Source organism: Podarcis melisellensis (genome assembly GCF_964234715.1).
Source record: "Podarcis melisellensis genome assembly, chromosome: 1".
NCBI lineage: Eukaryota > Metazoa > Chordata > Lepidosauria > Squamata > Lacertidae > Podarcis > Podarcis melisellensis.
The window spans coordinates 33,134,981-33,154,182 of record NC_138528.1 but is presented as its reverse complement, the minus strand read 5'-3'; the positions used below and the strand labels follow the sequence as shown (position 1 = coordinate 33,154,182).

General features: G+C 44.9%; 1 long non-coding RNA gene across 1 annotated transcript in view; it reads left to right on the top strand.

Moving 5' to 3' along the window:
• LOC309373375 overlaps positions 1–16,014 on the top strand; it is a 173,852-nt gene extending 157,838 nt beyond the window's left edge. The window contains exon 3 of the long non-coding RNA XR_014170006.1: positions 16,005–16,014. This is a non-coding gene — a long non-coding RNA (uncharacterized lncRNA). The remainder of the gene's footprint in view (positions 1–16,004) is intronic.
• Positions 16,015–19,202: the final 3,188 nt, after the last annotated feature.

Sequence of the window (19,202 nt, the reverse complement as noted above, 5' to 3'; positions counted from 1 at the left end):
CTTGAAAGGCAGAGAGAGAACCAGGCCTGATTTCTGTTAGAATCCAAGATTGTGGCTATGGGAGAAACAGGACCTTCAAGGGAGGTTAATGCTGTAAACCCTGAACATTTGGCTGAGCTTGTACGATGATGTTAATGTTAAGTGTTCCTATGAATTCTTAAATTTGTTGTCATTGTTTGACAAGCAAGAATGTCCTGTGGCACCCTAAAAAGTAAGAAACACTTATGTAATGACGTAAGCATTGGTGAGGGGCAGGGGGTGCAGATACTGAAGGCAATTAAATGCATACAGCACTGAAAGGCAATTGCGTCATTATTATGCTGGCTGTTCACAAGAGCAGTTCACAACAGGCATAGTCAGTGTTATGATCCAGCAAGTGTTAAAATACAGTGGGGCCTCGCAAGACGAAATTAATCCGTTCCGTGAGGCTCTTCGTATAGCGGTTTTTTCGTCTTGCGAAGCAAGCCCATTGACAGCTTAGCGGATTAGCGCTATTAGCGGTTTAGCGGCTTATCAGCGGATCAGCTGATAAGCGGCTTAGGAAAAGGGGGGGAGGGGAAAAACCCCGCAGGAACTCACAAGACATTTTCGTCTTGCGAAGCAAGCCCATAGGGAAATTCGTTTTGCGAAGCGCCTCCAAAACGGAAAACCCTTTCGTATAGCGGGTTTTCCGTCTTGCGAGGCGTTCGTCTTGCGGGGCACCACTGTTATAGTCAGGCTAGCTTCCTTATGAGGTGGTCACCTAGATGATGGGCCATTAAAAGAACAAAGGATTAAGGGGGCTGGGTATGAAATGGTCCCCCAAACTCCCAGTTACTTAAAAGGATAAAGCCAGAGTAAGAGTTGAGTTGCAGTGATGTGACCTAGAAGTAAAGCAGCAAGCTGGAGAGAGAGGCAGAGCAACATCTGAGAGCAACTTTTGAATTCTGTTTGATTTCTTGCTTGAATCAAAGGCTACAGCTATGGAGAAACAATATCCTTGTTGGGTGTTCATGCTGTGAACCCCTCCATTTCAGACTCAGGTTGCATATACATTGGTACCTCGGGTTACATACGCTTCAGGTTACATATGGTTCAGGTTACACACTCTGCTAACCTAGAAATATTACCTTGGGCTAAGAACTTTGCTTCAGGATGAGAACAGAAATCGTGCTCCAGTGGCGTGGCAGCAGCAGGAGGCCCCATTAGCTAAAGTGGTGCTTCAGGTTAAGTACGGACCTCCGGAACGAATTAAGTACTTAACCCGAGGTACCACTGTATGTGTAAATAACCCATAGACTCCTCAGTCTCTGCCGTGCCTCTTTCCGAAGGAAACACAAACCTTGGGTGAGCGCCTGGAACCCCATGAATCTCACACCGCTCAGAGATTTGGGTGGCGTGCAACAATATTTTCCCCTTTTTTAAGTGGAAGTGTATGTGATTCTGTTATATGCAGGGAGTGTTGTTTTGTATCCTGTTGAGACTCGCTTCCTTGCAGGATATCTTCAGGAGAAGAAAAGGCTAAGGAGTAAACCCTACACAAATCCAGAGTGGGGTGCCTAAGTTTCCTCCCGGCAACTCCTGCAGCCAAGCTGGTTCCAGATATATTGTTCTGCTTTCCTTTGGACCATATCAGCAAGGCTGGGGCGGGGGGGGGGGGGAATCTTATTGTCTGGAAAGCCGAGGATCTTCATATACACTGCCTAGGCTTGTGCCACAGAGATATCTCTTGGGTGCTGCTAACACAGCAGAAACAACACAGGAGGCAGATAGAATATGCATGCACATTCAACTGCCTGATGGTGTTCGTGTCATCCAGGAGATCACAATTATTATACAACAAACCAACAACAATATAAAGGACAATTTTACTAGAATAGGTATACAAAATCATACACCTACTAAATAGTAAGCAAACTAAAGTGCAATGTGCATAACCAAGCCTGGAGATACTCATAAACATAGAATGCACTAATGTCTCTCTGTTTAGTAGGTTTATGAGTTTATATAACTATTCTAGTAAAATTGTCCTTTATATTCATAAGCCAGTTTTTGGTGTTGTTGGTTTGTTGTCTAATAATTGTCATTACAATTATTACAATTGTCATTACACCTGATACTTTTTGTGTATACTATCCAGGAGATCACAGCCACAGAGATAAGAAAAGAAAAGTCATTCCGTTGTCTGGCGAAGTCGCTTCCTGGTTCGCATGGAGAAGCTGTTTTCAATGGAGTCCAGCAACAAAAGCACACAGCTGTATTGAGGCAGCACTGGGTGTTGGGATTTTGTGCCTCTAACAATTTTGCACCAGGGGCAACTGCGCCTGTGGCCCTCCCACGCTGCCCCACTGTGTATGTAGTAGGTTGCACCGAAAACACAAGATAACATTAAGTGATCCTATACCAGGTTGGTTTTCAGCACTTAATGGATTGCATCTCACTTAATGAGCCGATCCCATGTTCTGCGACAGACAGACACCTTCAGGCAGATGGAGACAAAAGGCACAACCTAACTCTCTGTTTTAAAGTTTGCTTCTTAGAATGGGGGAGGCTGGAGGGGTAAAGGGGTCAGCATCCACTCAGAAATGTTTGTGAAGTGTTTGCCAGTCCAGCGTGTACGAAAGAAACAGTACTAAATGCTTAGTCGTCTAGAAAAGGTGCTAACTTGAGGAGGTTTCTCTGTCCCTCCTTGACAGACAGGGGTGTATTCAGGCAGAACAAAGAAAGTACCTCCATGTCCCTAGTGCAGTGTTTCCCAACCTTTTTTGGGCAAAGTCACACTTGTTTCATGAAAAAAATCTCGAGGCACACCACCATTAGAAAATGTTTAAAAAATTAACTCTGTGCCTATATTGACTATATATAAAGTAACTCTCTTTAATAGGAATCAAATAAACACAAAGAAAGTATTTTATAATTACTTTATTATGAAATAGTAAGTAAACAGAAATATGAAAAATTATAAAATACTTTATTCAGTGCGCCTTTTGTCCCTATCCTCGAAATGCTCCAACTCAATGTTCCTCCGCGGGCTGGCCATTGGAGAGCCGTGTCGCCCACACCGCAGCTCAATACAATATGAACCCTCCCCTCGCAAGCGGCAACCCCTCCACACTCCCCACCTTAAGCCTCCACACGCGCCCTGCCCAAAGAGATGCCCCCGCGCGCGCAAGGGGATCCTTTACCTCAGCATCCCGCCAAAAAAAAAAAAAAAAGGGTGGGAGACTGCGGTCCCTCAGAGGCTGGGCGTTAGGAAGAAGCAGCCGCCTTCATCCAAGCAGGAGCAGCAGCAGCTGTAGCTGTAGTAGTGCCAAGCTGTGCCGGGGACTCCGTGCCCATGAGGGGAGGGAGGGGAGAGAGAGGAGAGGCAGCAGGTCGCCCTCTTAAGTCACGCGCGCAGGCACCACCACGCATCCCTCTCGCCCTCTCGCAGAGCCCCTGCTCAGCACCTCCCGCCTCGGGGACGCCCGTCATGAGCCGCTGAGAGGCCGCCAAGCCTCCAGGCTGCTCCCATTCAGCCTTAGGCGCGCGCCCACCTCGGGAAAAGCGGTGCTGGGAGGTGGAGAGAGAGAGAGAGAGAGAGAGAGAGGACGCCGCTGGCCGTGTCCCACCCTCAGTCAGTCGGCTCGGAGCTACTGAGGAGAGGGAGGTGGGGACGACGGCGCGTCTGTTCCGCTCGGGGCCAGCGCGCCCCCACCCCCTCTCCAGAATCCCCAACTAAATACGATGCGCTAAGGGAGGGGGGAGAACCCACCCACAAAGAGGACGCCTTTCTGCAGGGCGCCTAAGGCCTCTCGCCGCCCGACTCGCCCGCCTCCCTCCCACGGCACACCAGGCAACGTCTCGCGGCACACTAGTGTGCCGCGGAACACCGGTTGGGAAACACTGCCCTAGTGTGCTAGCTCACTCTGTAGACCACAGATAGGAAGAATCTTCCTCACCTTGCCAAATGGTAGGGGGGAGTGCCTATGGCAGACCATGGATTTTTCAGAGGGAGAGGAGATGCTTTGCTCTGTGACAATTACATTTAATGAAATTTGCATATTATCAAACCCTTGCTATGGATACCTTTTAAAATATATTGAATGAAGTGGGATAATGTACAGTTTTATGAACAAAATACCACTCAGTGTTAGACATAAAGGCCATCTTTAACATTATCTTTTCCCCATTACAGTAACACACTACAATCCAATTAGCCTTGAAAAATACACAAGTGTGCCCTTAACATTCAACCCTATCAATTAAAATTTGTCCATGCTGATTAAAATTGGCCCTTTAGGAGGTAATAATTGTGCTATTTGACATCTTGAGTATTCTTACAGACATTGGTTTGATAAGAAACATTGTTTTACCTGTATGTCTCTTTTTTTCTCTGGGACTAAACACACCAAACTATGTCTTACTCCCTTTGTATGGTGAATTTCCAAAATTTGGTGAGTGATGTCATTCACAGGTAAATGCTGACAATCCCAGGTGAATTTTGTGAACCTTCTAAAAAGCAGAGATACATCAGTGAATGCTGATAGTCACCTCAGTGACCTCAAAGCAGTCTCTGCTCCATGGCCAGTAAAGGAAACAATTTTAGGACATTTACATTGTAAATGTAAGTTTAGTTTCAGCATAGGAAGGTGGGGTATAATAGTGCAAACAAACAAAGAAAAAGAAAATCTATAGACAAAGCCATGGAGAAGAAGGTTGATGAAGGCTGCTAGCCGTGATGGTTATGCTCTGTCTCCATGGCCGGAAGAAGTAATGCTTATGAAAACCAGTCACTGGAAATTGCAGGAAAGGAGAGGGCTCTGGTGCTGGGATGCTGCTTGAGGGTTCCCCATTGGCAACTGCTGGACTGGATGGGTCATTGGCCTGATCCAGCAGGCTCTTATCTTCTTACTTCACTTGAGACTCTTGGGCTGGGCTTAGGCTGGGGGTTTGTTGCTGCTATTGGTATAAAAAATGGAAATGGTTTCAGTTATGGTTGTGACCAGGGGTGGCCAACACGGCAGCCTCCATATTATTGTGGAATTCAACTGCCATCAGCTGCAGCCAGCATGGCGAATGGTCGGAAAGGTGATGTCTTTAATTTATTTAAGACTTTTATATACTGCTTATTTGCACTTCTGAGCAGTGCACATAAAAACAACCCACAGAAAAAAGGGACAATAAAGCAATAATCCTAATACCAAACACTACCTTGAAATGCCTACTGGGATAAGAAAGTCTTTCTCATGAGCCTGAAGTTCAGCAAGAAGGGTGCCCGTCTAATCGCAAGTGGGTTGGAGTTCCACAGACTTGATGCCACTGCACTGAATGCATAGGTCATAGTGGTTAGCAAACCATGCATGTGAGGCATGGAGAGGGGGCAACAATAGAGACACTCCCCCCAAAGATCTCAGTGATCAGGCTAGGAGTTAATGGATCAGGAGATCCTTAAGATATTCTGGATCCTCATTGGTAAGGGTCTTTAGTATAAGAACTCTGGCCCAGGAGAGTAAGGTAAAGGGTAAAGGGACCCCTGACCATTAGGTTCAGTTGTGACCGACTCTGGGGTTACGGTGCTCATCTCGCTTTATTGGCCGAGGGAGCCATCATGTAGCTTCCGGGTCATGTGGCCAGCAGGACTAAGCTGTTTCTGGAGAACCAGAGCAGCGCACGGAAACATCATTTACCTTCCTGCTGGAGCGGTACCTATTTATCTACTTGCACTTTGACGTACTTTCGAACTGTTAGGTTGGCAGGAGCAAGGACCGAGCAACGGGAGCTCACCCCTTTGCGGGGATTTGAACCGCCGACCTTCTGATTGGCAAGTCCTAGGCTCTGTGGTTTAACCCACAGCGCCACCTGCGTCCCTTTGGCCCAGGAGGGTACCAAATTGGATATCCCTAGAGAAGGGCATGGGAACATAGGAGAACATACTGTGCCGGACCATTGGCCCATCTAGCTTAGCACTGTCTATACTGACTGGCAGTAGCTCTCCAAGGTTTCAGGCAGGAGACATTCCCAGACGTCCAGAGTTTTTCCACCAACAAGCTACAACCCTTCCCATGTACTGAGTCGATGGATCAATGGTTTCACTTGGGACAAGACAGCTTCATATGTTCAGCTTACGAGATTTCCCTGCCTGCAGTCAATTCTGAGTTACTTAAGGAATCAGTGAGAAGATATTTATGAATGTTACATAGAAGGGCTTTCTGCGTGCAGAGCCTGTGCTTTCTAAAGCAAGCAGGAATGTTGCTGACCTGTTGCAGGTCCAAGTCTGGTCTGGGTGCTTGGATGAGATGAGATATATGGTATTCTCCCACCTCTGTTTCCTAAGTCAAAGCTGTACATGCTCAAGCTGCAGCCATAATAACAAGAATGTTCCAACGTCAGTAACGTTTAGCGGATTTGACTTACGCGTGTTGTCTCCAAAACACTCGATTCATAGTTTTTCTTCGGCAGTCTTCTGTGCAATTACTTTTTCATTACCTTCAAACACTCTTACTCCATTTAATGTCAATTCTTTATTCAGAAGTGCAGCAAATATGTCATTGTTTGTATATAAAGGGTATTTTAAAGTTGCATTATACAGTTATTGTGCTGGGTGACCTCTGCCACACTTTATTTGTTGGATGTCACCTTTTCATTTGTATTGCAGCCGTGCTTTAGAGTAGTTTCATTTTTCTATGAAGGGCAATGAATGCACAAAACCTTCAAACATGGAGCAGTAATTAGTGTAGGAAAGATCAAAGTGTGTTCTTCTAAATCCAGCCAATTTGCCGCGGTTGTGCAAAACCAATAGTCTTTCTTTTGCCTTGGTCTCTTATTAATTTTCACTCTCATTTGTTGCTGTGCAGCTGCTTTCCTGTCAATCCACTGTACTACTTTTTTATTTTATTTTAAAGAAATCCATTTTGAAGTCTCAAATGCAATTTCAATGGGCCTTAGGAATAATAACTAGCTTTCTAAAGATTCCATGTTTTTGAAATGGAAAGTAAAAATGAAGAAATTCTTTGCTTCATATATTACCTTCGGCACGGAAAAAATCTTACACCTGATAAGGACAATATGCAGATTTTCAATTCTGCCTTTCCTCCTCCTCCTTCTCTATCACTTTCTTGGTTGAGAACAAAACCCCTTCTATCTTTTGAAATCCCCCAGGGAACTGTTCTTGGCTCCTTGCTATTCTTCCTCTACACCAGTGGTTCCCAACCTTTTTTTAGCTATGCCCCACCTAAACATTTCTAAAACCCCGATCCCCCCCCACCGTGACATATACCATATTTTTTGCTCTATAACAGTGTTCCCCAACCCCCGGGCCGCGGCCCGGTGCCGGTCCGTGGATCAATCGGCACCGGGCCGCCCAAGGAACTTCAAATCATTTCACTGTGGCGGGCGGCCGAGGCGCAGAGCATTGCACCCTCTCAAGCCCGCCCATTGTGTGACAATAGCGAATGAAAATTCGCTATTGTTACACTGATGCTCCTCCTGGCCAATCAGGGACCGGGTCCTCCCGCTTCCTGATTGGCCGAAAGGCAAACCTCATGCCATTGGCCGAGGAGGAGGTGCCACGGGAGGATTGAGGACTCGAGAGGTCGGAGATGCGGGGACTGAAGAGAAGCTGCCGTGAGGTAAGTGCACGGAGGGGGGGGGGGACTCAGCTCAGAACAAGCGGGCCACGGAAAAATTATCAAACATTTACCGGTCCAGGGCGATAAAAAGGTTGGGGAGCACTGCTCTATAAGACTCACTTTTTCCCTCCTAAAAAGTAAGGGAAAATGTGTGTGCGTCTTATGGAGCGAATGCGGGCTGCGCTGCTATCCCAGAAGCCAGAACAGCAAGAGGCATCGCTGCTTTTGCTGCGCAGCGATCCCTCTTGTTGTTCTGGCTTCTGAGATTCAGAATATTTTTTTTTCTTGTTTTCCTCCTCCACAAACTAGGTGCATCTTATGGTGTGGTGCGTCTTATAGAGCAAAAAATACGGTAATTCTTATTATTCAAAAAGTGAACTCCTGTTCTCAAATTGCCCCCCTTAAAAATCAAATTGCCCCCTTGCGGGGTGTGTACCCCACATTGGGAACCATGGCTCTACGCCATGGATCGGGAGTCTGTGGCCCTCAAGTCACTGGTATGCTACAACTACCACCAACCGCATGTGGCAGATATTCCCACTTCTACCCCAGTTTGGGCTGGTTCCAGAGACATAGGAACAGGTGCTAGAGCTCATTTTCCTCACTCCAGTGCAATACAATTGAACTTACTAAAACCGGAATAAAAGACACCTATTTTTGTGATGATAGATTAGTTAAACTAGTTGTATTCACAGTGAATGCTATTTTTAATACTGACCCTTTTACCATGCTCAGATGTGGACTGGATACACTGTGGTATAATTTAGGCTTTGATAATACGTTTATGTATTCATAGACTTTAAAAAAAATGTTTTTGTTACTTTTTGATGGAGTTTTATCGGCTGTTGCTAAAATTATTTTGCTTTGATGACAGGAATCTATGTCGAATCAATTTTTGTTGTTGCAAAAGTTGTGTTGCATGTATTCTGGATAAACAGTTCACTGAATCCTTTCATATAGTTGGATATTTTGTAAAATGTCCTGTTTTTCTTCGAAGTTTATCTCCTTCAGAGAAAAAAAACCGGGTATAAATATCTGAGCATCTTTCACTCATTTAGGAGGCCCATATAACATTTTGCTTGCTGCCTAATTCTAGCTTTACTGATTCAGGTAATCATGATTTAATTAGGGTTTCTCAGCTCTTCATCTATAACCAATATATTTTATTCGTAATGCTAGTATTTTATAAGGTTTTCTTTTTTTATCCTAAACCTCATTTATCTTTCCCCCCTCTAATGCTCAAGTTCTACTACGGAAGGGAGGAAATGAATTTGCCATTTGCCTCAAGACCCATCCTTGGACCTTAAATTCCCTGTGTGCTGATATGAAAGGGGCTTAACACTTCCCCTTAATGTGGCAGTTGCAGAGGGAACTGAGGTGAAAAACTTGGCTGTCAGTGTCTGTTACACAGAAGCCCAGGCTTAGATTTCCCCCCTGAACAGAAGAAAATTGTCACAGCTGGCTATTGCCTGTGCTGACAGGAGCTGGAGTCTAGCAGCATGGGGGGGGGGGGACAGCTTCTCAATCCCACTCTTTCCCATGGCTTTCAAATGTACATCACATGGCTTTCACATCTGCCTGGCTGATCTTCCCACTTGGATGTTTCATCACCATCCAAACCTAACATTATTGTAAATTGTTATAATAAAACTACTTACACATCGTAACTTGATAAATACCAATGTATCATACAACAAATATCTACACACGCACACACATTAAAAACTGCATAAAAAAACTAAATCACAGGTCAGTGGTCACTTGTAACTGATTTCCTCCCCCGCCCTTTAATTGTCTGCATAAGCCTGGCAGCACAGAGGGGTTTTCAGCAAATACAGAAGGAAAAAAAATTAAGCTGCTGAATTTCTGGTGGAAGAGCATTCCCGAAGACTGGACCAACAGCAAGGAAGCCTCACCAACTTGGGGAACAACCAAAGATGCTCCTACAGATGATCTGAGGAATCAAGTTGGGATAATATTATTATTATAATACACCATCCATCTGACTGGGTTGCCCCAGCCATTCCAGGAAATTATAAAACCACAGCAAAACATCAAACATTAAAAACCTCCCTGTACGGGGCTGCCTTTCTGATGTCTTCTAAAAGGCATAGTTGTTTATTTCCTTGACATCTGACAGGAGGGCGTTCCACAGGGCGGGCACAAGAAAGCCCTATTCAGACAGTCCCTAAGTTCAAGGCTGGTCTTCTCTTTTTTCACACTCAAGTCTTTCTCGCTTTACATACCCTTCATACATTCCCCATGTATATTCTCAGCCTTACTGATCAGGCACGAGCACAGCAGGCTTCTTTCCCTACCCACCTCCCAGTGTTTAATCTATCACCAAGCCAAGATGCTTCTACGTGTGCAAAATTGTGTAACTACAGACCTGCTAGGAAAACTATGGTTGGTGCTTTGACTGAGTTCCACCTTGACTACTGCAATGTTCTCCCGTATGATCTTCCACTGTAGCATCTCAGGTGTGTGTGTATCTCAATAATTTTAGGCCCTGTTATTAATGGTTTTAGGGCACCTGCTTTTTAGGTGGCCACGTGTATTACTTCCGTTGTGAAGCATATCACGAACATTTATCTTTCCACCACTATTCCATGCTTTGCAACTGCTACGTTCCTGATATGTTAGAGTAACAACAAAAACAAAACAGTTTGCAAACCCTGCTTTAAAAAAAGGAAAGGAAAGGAATGCTATGCATATGTGCAATTTCGCTTTTAATTTTACCTAAAGCATAGCACCATCACGGCTGCAGAAATAAAATGGAGTTTGCTTCTGCTGTCTTAATTGGTTTAAGAATAAGCACCATTGTGTTGGAGGATACACACAGACACACACATAATATAAAATAGCAACAAAATGAGCTTTCAAAAAATAGTGGAGGAGTAAACAAATAACTCAGGCTCATTTTTTAAAAAAAGTAAATTGGCCTTCCCTGATAAATAGATGAGTGTGTTTCTCTACTGTCTGCCTGAATAGCCAGAGAAACAAAAAAGTCTTTAGGGATTCAGTTCAAGGAGGCTGACAGAATGTGGGAGAGGGAGGCAGGCAGGCAGGCAGGCAGGCAGAGGACATCTGTATGCTGGAACTGGAAAGAGGATAGAATTACCCGTAAATGTTGGCCTGCAGTTTTTGCTCTGAAGTGGCTGCATCTGGGCCACCTGTTGATGGCATGATTGGAGCATTAGTTCTTCCTCTGCCTCTGCACTATTGATAACTCTGCTTAACATCGCCACAGGGGAGGCTTTGTTGAAACCTGCAGTCACTTTGCCTGAGCAATGGTGTACATTGGCTCCTCCATTCAAGTCGTTCCCCCCTGACATTAGAGCATTTGAATGGGCCACCAGTGAAGCCATTCAGTGAGAACATGCACCAGGGCTTCTGGGTGGCCCGGGGCTGAGCTGAAAACGCTTGTTAATGGACTGTGAGTCTCAGCCTATTGATGTACATGAACTCGGTGACCAAAGAAAAGTGAGACAAAGATGTCCCTCACAGGAACATGGAGGTCACAATTGGACAAAGGCAGACTTTGACCAGTCAGAGCTATTTGACTATTGAATGAAAAACGGGATACCTATAAATCTGAGAGCTGCCGCCACTGGATTGGTTTTGTAGAGTTGTCCTGCAGCATTTACCTGTATGCTTAGAAATTTCTCCCTTATCAGGCATTCCTTTAATTGGATTTTTAAATCCACAAAAAAAATCAGTACAGATTTCTATCCTTGCTACTCAGGCATTTATCTGTCAGTTAGCTTCTCATTCAAAAAGGATGCACATTTTTTTTTATTTCACTCTGTCTCTTTGTACATTTGTTTCAGCACAATTACATATAATAATGATATAAATATCAAACAAAGGAAGATAAAGTGTCCAGGCAATGCAAGAAACTTGTGCCCTATTAAGCACAGGTTCATTTTTCTTCTCTGGGGTTTTGACTATATTTGCCTGTATAATAGATGATAACAATCTTCCCCAACCTGGTGCCCTCGAGTTGTTTTGGACAACTCCCCTCAGCATAGTGCTGGCTAGGGTTGGACAATGCTGAAGTATAACATAAGAAGAAGAACAAGACCCTTGCCAAAAATTCCCAGTCTCTTGAATTGAGAGCAATGCTATCCCTGAACAAGGAAGTTCTATCGGTCTTGATTTATAGGAATTGATAAGTAGTTCCTGAAGGAAATGTTGCAGTGTGGAGTGCTCCTGCTCAATGTTCCAGCCACTCCATTCCATTCTGCATTCCCTCTGGTTTTCTGCTCCCACCCCAAGAGACAATCTGCTAGGGTTGCCATATTTCAAAAACTGAAAATACAGACAGAAAAGTTCCAGTTACAGATAGGAAGCCGTGTTGGTCTGCCATAGTCAAAACAATAAAATTCCTTCCAGTAGCACCTTAAAGACCACACTCTGAAGAAGTGTGCATGCACACGAAAGCTCATACCAAGAACTAACTTAGTTGGTCTTTAAGGTGCTACTGGAAGGAATTTTTTTGTTTAGACAGAAAAGTTGTTGAGCTTTTTTTTTTTTTTTTGCAAAGAAACTGGACATTTTAGAGCTATTTCAGAGCCTTTTGTGACCAGTCCACATTGGGCTGTTTTGGGCCTTGGTCCCCCTTGAGGGTTCCCCCCCCCAAAGATTTTTGTAGGAAGGCTGCAGACCTTGAGGTTACTCTAAGCTCACAGTTCCCTCTTGTATGTGGATGCTGCTGTATGGGCTACATAACAAAAGGCACTTGAAGAATGAGTTCACTATTAGTGTATAGGGCCCCATCAGCCCTATACATGGAAGTAATTTCATACAACTTTAAACAGTCATGGCTTCCCCCAAAGATCCTGGCAAGTGTAGTTTGGCAAGGCTAGTGAGAGTTGCTGGGAGACCCCCGTTCCCTTCACGGAGCTACATTTCCTAGAGGGATTTAACAATCACCCCCTCTTCCCAGAGAGCTATGAAAACCATCCCTCACAAGCAGAGACATACCTAGGCTCCCTTGCACCCTTGGCAAGGAGCTGTATCGGTGCTCCCTGCTTCGTGTGCCCTTGCCAGAGGAGCCTGCACATCTCACCTGGCCACCCAGAGCAGTGAAGGAGCAGTCCGGGGAGAGTGTGGCTTCTAGCCACTCTGAGCAAGAGTAGTGAGGCATTATTTTTGTGCCCCCCTGGGCGCTCTTGGTAGGGCCAACCTGGCCAACCCCCTGGTTCGCCTCTGCTCATAAGGCTTGGTTTCCAGACCCTATGTCATATTGACTGACCTTCCCTGCACACAATCCTTCTTAAATTGTGGTGCCCGGAACTGAACATAGGACTCGAGGTGTGGCCTGACCAAGGGAGAATGGGATGCGGGTGGTGCTGTGGGTTAAACCACAGAGCCTAGGACTTGCCGATCAGAAGGTCGGCGGTTCGAATCCCCGCGACGGGGTGAGCTCCCGTTGCTCAGTTCCTGCTCCTGACAACCTAGCAGTTCGAAAGCATGTCAAAGTGCAAGTAGATAAGTAGGTACCACTCTGGCGGGAAGGTAAACGGCATTTCCATGCGCTGCTCTGGTTCGCCAGAAGCAGCTTAGTCCTGCCGGCCACATGACCCGGAAGCTATACGCTGGCTCCCTCGGCCAATAAAGCGAGATGAGCACCGCAACCCCAGAGTTGGCCATGGGGGTCCCTTTACCTTTACTTCCCTTGATCTGGACACTGTACTTCTGTTGATGCAGCCTAGAATTGCATTATCATTTTTTTGCTGCTGCATCAACCTGTTAAAGCATATTAAGCTTCTGGTCTACTAATGCCCTATACCCTTTTCACATGCACTGTTGTCAAGCCACATGTCTGCCACCCTATATTTGGGCATCTGGTTACTCCTGCCTAAGTGCAGAAACTTGCACTTGTCCCTATTGAAATTCATGAACCAAGCAAACCAGGAGAACCGGTTATGTTTTATTCTTCCTGTTATTATTTGGTCTCTTAAAATGTCTCTCCCGTGCCCCTTGCTCATTGCCATCTTTTCTACCTGGTTCAATAGATCAGAAGCATGCATTTATAAAACCAGTTAGCTCCCTTGGAACCTTTGCTCTCAAAACATAACCTAACATAAACATGTACAGTGTTTGGTTCTATGACTACAGAGACAATTATATTGCTTTTGGAATGTGTGGCATTGAAATCAGTAGGGGCCTCAAAACACTCCTTCGCATCTGGAACAGACAGTGGAATAGAGTTCTCATTTTAAAAAAATAATAATACAAAAGGCTGGAGATTACCGAGTTAGTAACCTGACGCTCCTCTTGAATCTGTCCCCTAAAGTGAATTGATTTGTGAATCATGTTGCTTCACGGTGAGGCCAGAGCTGGGTGAAGGAGCCAACACTCAGCAGGCAAAGCTACAGACATGCCACTCCTATCAAAAAAGTACTTTGGGCCAAAATTATGAACACCAGATATACTTTATTCCAAGAGCATTGAACATTACATATATAAACATACAGCAAACCTGCTGCTGTTCAGGCATAACCATCAAAACAAATATATACTTTGGCAGCCTTGAAAGCTGTGGGAAAGCGTGAGTTTCACCATTTTACTTCTGCTGCTAAACATTAGGACTTTGATATCTTAGGGCACCAGCATATAGCCTATGGCGAGGCATACGCCACCTCCTACTGTCTCTGATTATAACAATTACTTCAGAAAAAAGTGGTCGATTTCACCGTTAATTCTGGAAACATACTGGATTTTTAAAACCCATTATATTCACTTATTTCTAAACAGCTCCCCTCTCCCCTCCTCTCTCCATTTGCTCCATGCACATAAGCCATTGTCCCAGCCCACCACTTTGCCCTGCTTAATGCATTCAAGAGCAGTCGGCTGAGGGCTTTTGAATATTGGGGCATAAAGATGCAGTTGGGAGCGGTGAGCCAACTAATGCGGCAGCCTGACACACAGTTCCTGGGGAGGAAGTACAAGTGCCTCAGAGCTGCTTCCAGGGGTTCTGAGGATCCACCTTCTTCTCACTGCTGGCCATTCATTTTCTCTTTCCTTCTGGAACTACAGCAATCCATGTGGCCACTCAGAGGTGAGCAGAAGCTGCTGGTCCTTCCCCTCTGTCACTCCTCACTCAGAGATGGTAGGCAATGGCAGCAGCAGTAGGGTCAGAACTGTGCAACTTCTGAGCTCAGCAATGAGCTGCTTGCTGAGTTGGCAGCCTCAGAAGATGCCCAGTGATGGAAGCTCTGGTACACATTCATCTACATCAGCAACGAAGAACCTTTTCAATTTGATGACTTATTCCTTTATGGACAACCACTGCAAGTGGCAGGGTGGGGTCATGTCAGTGGTGGGTGTGGGCAAAACAATGAGTGCAAATTTTACATTTTGTACATTTCGTGCCCAGACCTGAAACCAGCGACCAATGGCTGTCCATAGTAATTGGGCAGCAAATCCATACCTGCAAAGCTGTACGAATTAACGCAAACATTAAAGGATGGACATTAAAGGTGTCCAGACTGACTGAAGTGAGGTGAGCAGGCAAGGTCAGCCTTTTATACCCCCAGGAGTGGACAAGTCAGAAGAGTCTTCTGTCTGGTCTGCTCCTGAGACACCACACACAGGAAGCCCAGCATGGCTGCTGATTGGCATCACCCTGTCTGTTGGTGCTTTTGTAATATTTTGTTTAAAGAATAAAAGGAGAATTCTCCAGATGCCTAGATCTGGAGCAAATACTCTTTGGTGAGAGAACCCCAGCAGATATTAAAATCACAAAGCAAAGCAGAGCGAAGTGTGGTAATATAGGCTATTAGACCTTTAAAACATTCCCTTCTAAACCGCTTCTATAGCTACCACATGTTTGGTAAGTTAAAAATGGTTTACATACATATTCGTCAAAGGTCAGATTCTGGTGTAAAACCTGCCAGCTACTCTTGCAAATAAGGCCTTAATGGAATGGCAAATAGTAAGAGTCAGATTTATTTGTCAAGGAGGAAAGACCAAGTGGGAACCATCACCTGGAGAGAAAGCAGAAGGCTGGGAATCCCAGTTGTAGATCTCCTATTCTGAGTCACACCATGGTTCCAAAAAGCAAAGCAAATATTGGGCCTCTAGGAGACCAAAAATTAAGAAGCGATATAACCAATTTACTGTGGATGTCCGGAAAGGGTAGGAAGAAACGGTATGATGGACAAAGCAATAACATTCATGTTTACGTGAAGGTGTGGGGCAAACATAAAACTTTTCTAACACCAGACATATCAGTGATGTGCAATAGAGGATGAAAGATTTAATCTAGACGCCCTTAGTCATGCAATAGCATTTTGTATGATTGGACACTAGTGCCAGCAGCAACCCCAAAGGAGCAGAAATTAAATAGAGATGAAGATCATAAAAGAGGGAATCTGTTATAGGAGGGAAAAGTGAATGTAAAAGGAGGTGGAAGGAGGGATTAAAGAAGCTGGCAGTTAGGGGATGGGCATTGGTGGAAGTTAAGCAGGAAGGGGAAAGAGAAGAAATGATTGGTGAGTAAAAAAAATACTTTGAGAGGCATGGGGAAGGAAGATATAAAATAAAAAACCCTTCTCCATGTAGAGGCTCTGGATCAGCAAATTGCACCCTACTCTTTCATTTCATCACATTTTGCACTGTTATTTTGTTACTGGTGGGCTTCAGTAATTTTTAGCCTGGGGTCGGGGGGCAGAAGGTTTGAGAACCTTTTGTTAGAGGTGGCTCCATCCCAGGCACCAGCTATCTTTATTAACATCCCATAAATACATGGTTAAACAAGTATGCTTTAAGTTGGAGCTGAAAGGACCATCTCCTAAAACCATTCACAGAGATCCATAGTAACTCAGAGCAACAGGTCTTATGCAGCACCCTTCTTAAATCGCAGTGAGGCAGTGAGGAAGATGGGTAAAATCCAAGGTAAAGCAGTAAGGATCCTTTGCAGTGGAGGCTGGTTCATTAACTCAAATGGAGCATGGCCTCAGCAACCTCAGTTTGCCCTCAGCTGTCTGCCCTCTTACTTATGACAAGTCTTGGGAAGGTAAAGGTAAAGGTAAAGGGACCCCTGACCATTAGGTCCAGTTGTGGTCAACTCTGGGGTTGCGGCGCTCATCTTGCTTTATTGGCCAAGGGAGCCGGCGTACAGCTTCCGGGTCATGTGGCCAGCATGACTAAGCCGCTTCTGGCGAACCAGAGCAGCACACGGAAACACCGTTTACCTTCCCATCAGAGCGGTACCTATTCTTCTACTTGCACTTTGACGTGCTTTCGAACTGCTAGGTGGGCAGGAGCAGGGACTGAGCAATGGGAGCTGACCCCATTGCGGGGATTCGAACCACTGACCTTCTGATCGGCAAGTCCTAGGCTCTGTGGTTTAACCCACAGCGCCACCTGCATCCCTTGTCCTTGGGAAGGTACCACATGTTTATTTATTTCCCTTTCTCCTCCATATAAGCATTACCTTTTTATAACTTGACAGAGGGGAGGATGGCGGGGGGAGGACAAAAGTAGAATTAATTGTCTCTAGGGATGGAAGGATCTGTCAGTTTCAGTCCTCTCCATTTCTCACTTTTTCTAATCTTGAATTCAGTTCTCCACATTTCTGCACCAATTTGTGAATTGTCCTCATTAAATTCCTGCAGTGCTTTTGTGTGAATCTCTTCTAATAAGCACAGTTTATTGATGCATTTTTCTATGTTATTTTCACAACAATATTCATTTCTAGGCACTTCCCACCCCCACCCCCAATATGTGCCTGCCTGAAAATATTACCAGGTTGGAGAACTGCATTGCAAAATTCAGATAAGTGCCAAGTTTGAAAGAGGGCTGTGTTTCGGGACACAGATGATGAATTCGGCTTGAAATGTAACTGAATGGAATTTCTCCACCACACCTGGTTGGCCCTGTCTGTCATTGGCTCTTGCTCCCCCTATGGCTGACTCTGCTTTCTGCCTCATCAGTCCCAAAGGGCACCAGCCACCACTGGTCCTTCGCCATTTTGACAAGGGCTGTATCCCCTTCAGGGTAAGTTGTGGATCTAAGCCAAAGATGGATGGGACTGCTCTCTCCTCTCTCTCCCAATGCAGGCACATGAAATTAGGCAGAGGACTGCAGCTTGCCCACCCCTGCCACACAGTGTTCAATTAACCCATATCTTGCCTGCAAGGGAGGACAAACATTCTTCAGCCACTTGTTTCAGAATTTTGGAAGTTGGCAGCCCTCCTCCCTCCAAACACCCCACGCCTTCCAGAAAGGAGCCTGGCCCATGTACTGTCACGATGCCCTTTGTTTACAATTCACTCCTAAATCCATGGGAAATATTACTCCGATTATACTATGCGAGTTCCAGACTGAGCCATGTGAATTACAAAGGTCTTCCACAAAGCCCTTTCTGTGAACACCCCAGACTTCTGCTGCTGCAACAAGTAGGCAGGGGGAAGAGGCTATTTAAGTGACTGCTATTGCTAATAGCAAACACACACACAGGAGACAAGCAGTTATGGTGTTCCTGAACGGAACTGGAGTGAAGGAGGTGGGGAGAAACCTCACCTCCCACATCCTTAGCACATCCCCTTTCAGATTTACAACGAGCAAAATGCATGCCACCAGGAAATACTCGTATTTAGTCTCTATTTGTGCTGCGAAGTTGTTTTTGCCCATCTTCTTCCCACCACTTCGCTTTCGCAGCCATACATAGCCTTTTCAAATGCTGCTTACAGGATTGTTAGCCAGTTCAGAGTTTATTTCGGTGTGAGGTTTCCAAATGCGGAGGGAGAGAAATCAATTATGATGGCAAAAGTGTTTCAGTGACCCAAAGGGACACACTTCAGACACGCTTCATATTACTTCTGGGTGGCTAGAGATCGTACGAGTGACTGCTCCCATATCTGAGTGTGTGTGTTTTTTTACTAGATCTTACATTAATTCTGAAATAATATTTGATTATTTGGCTAGAAAATGGTGTGTGTGTGTGTGTGTGTGTACATGTATTTTAGCACTATTCCAGAAAGAAAGAAAGAAAGAAAGAAAGAAAGAAAGAAAGAAAGAAAGAAAGAAAGAAAGAAAGAGTGCCAACACGTCAGCGTTCTGAGAGTCTGAAGCTACAGCCCAACATCTACTTTCCTGGCTGGGAGTAAGTCCCATTGAACTAACTGGGGTTTACTTCAGAGTGGACGTGCATAGGATTGCACCATAAATGTACCACAGTGAAATATGAAATAGTAAAAAACAACAACACATACACACACCAAGGTTGCGTTTGATTCTGAATAATGTCCTGAAACTCAACTATTCATCTTTCTTCACAAAGAGGTCATACCCTTACCTGTTTCTTTGAATTTGCAGGATGCATCCACAGTGCAACTCTATAAAAGAGAAATATTTCCATTTTAACATTCAACTTCTGTAACCTTTGGCAACATGTGTTATCAATGGCTCTTTGTTGTTAAAAAAAAAAGAGAGAGTAAAACTGTAAGCTATCCACAAGGATATGCAGGGCATTGCTATAGCAACACAGTCTGCCTTCCAGCACCACGAGAAAGGCTATGAATAAAAGATGGGGGTCTGAAGACAGACAAATAGAAAAGGGTGTTTCAGTCCTTCTAATACCTGACATTTGCAGTTATTTCG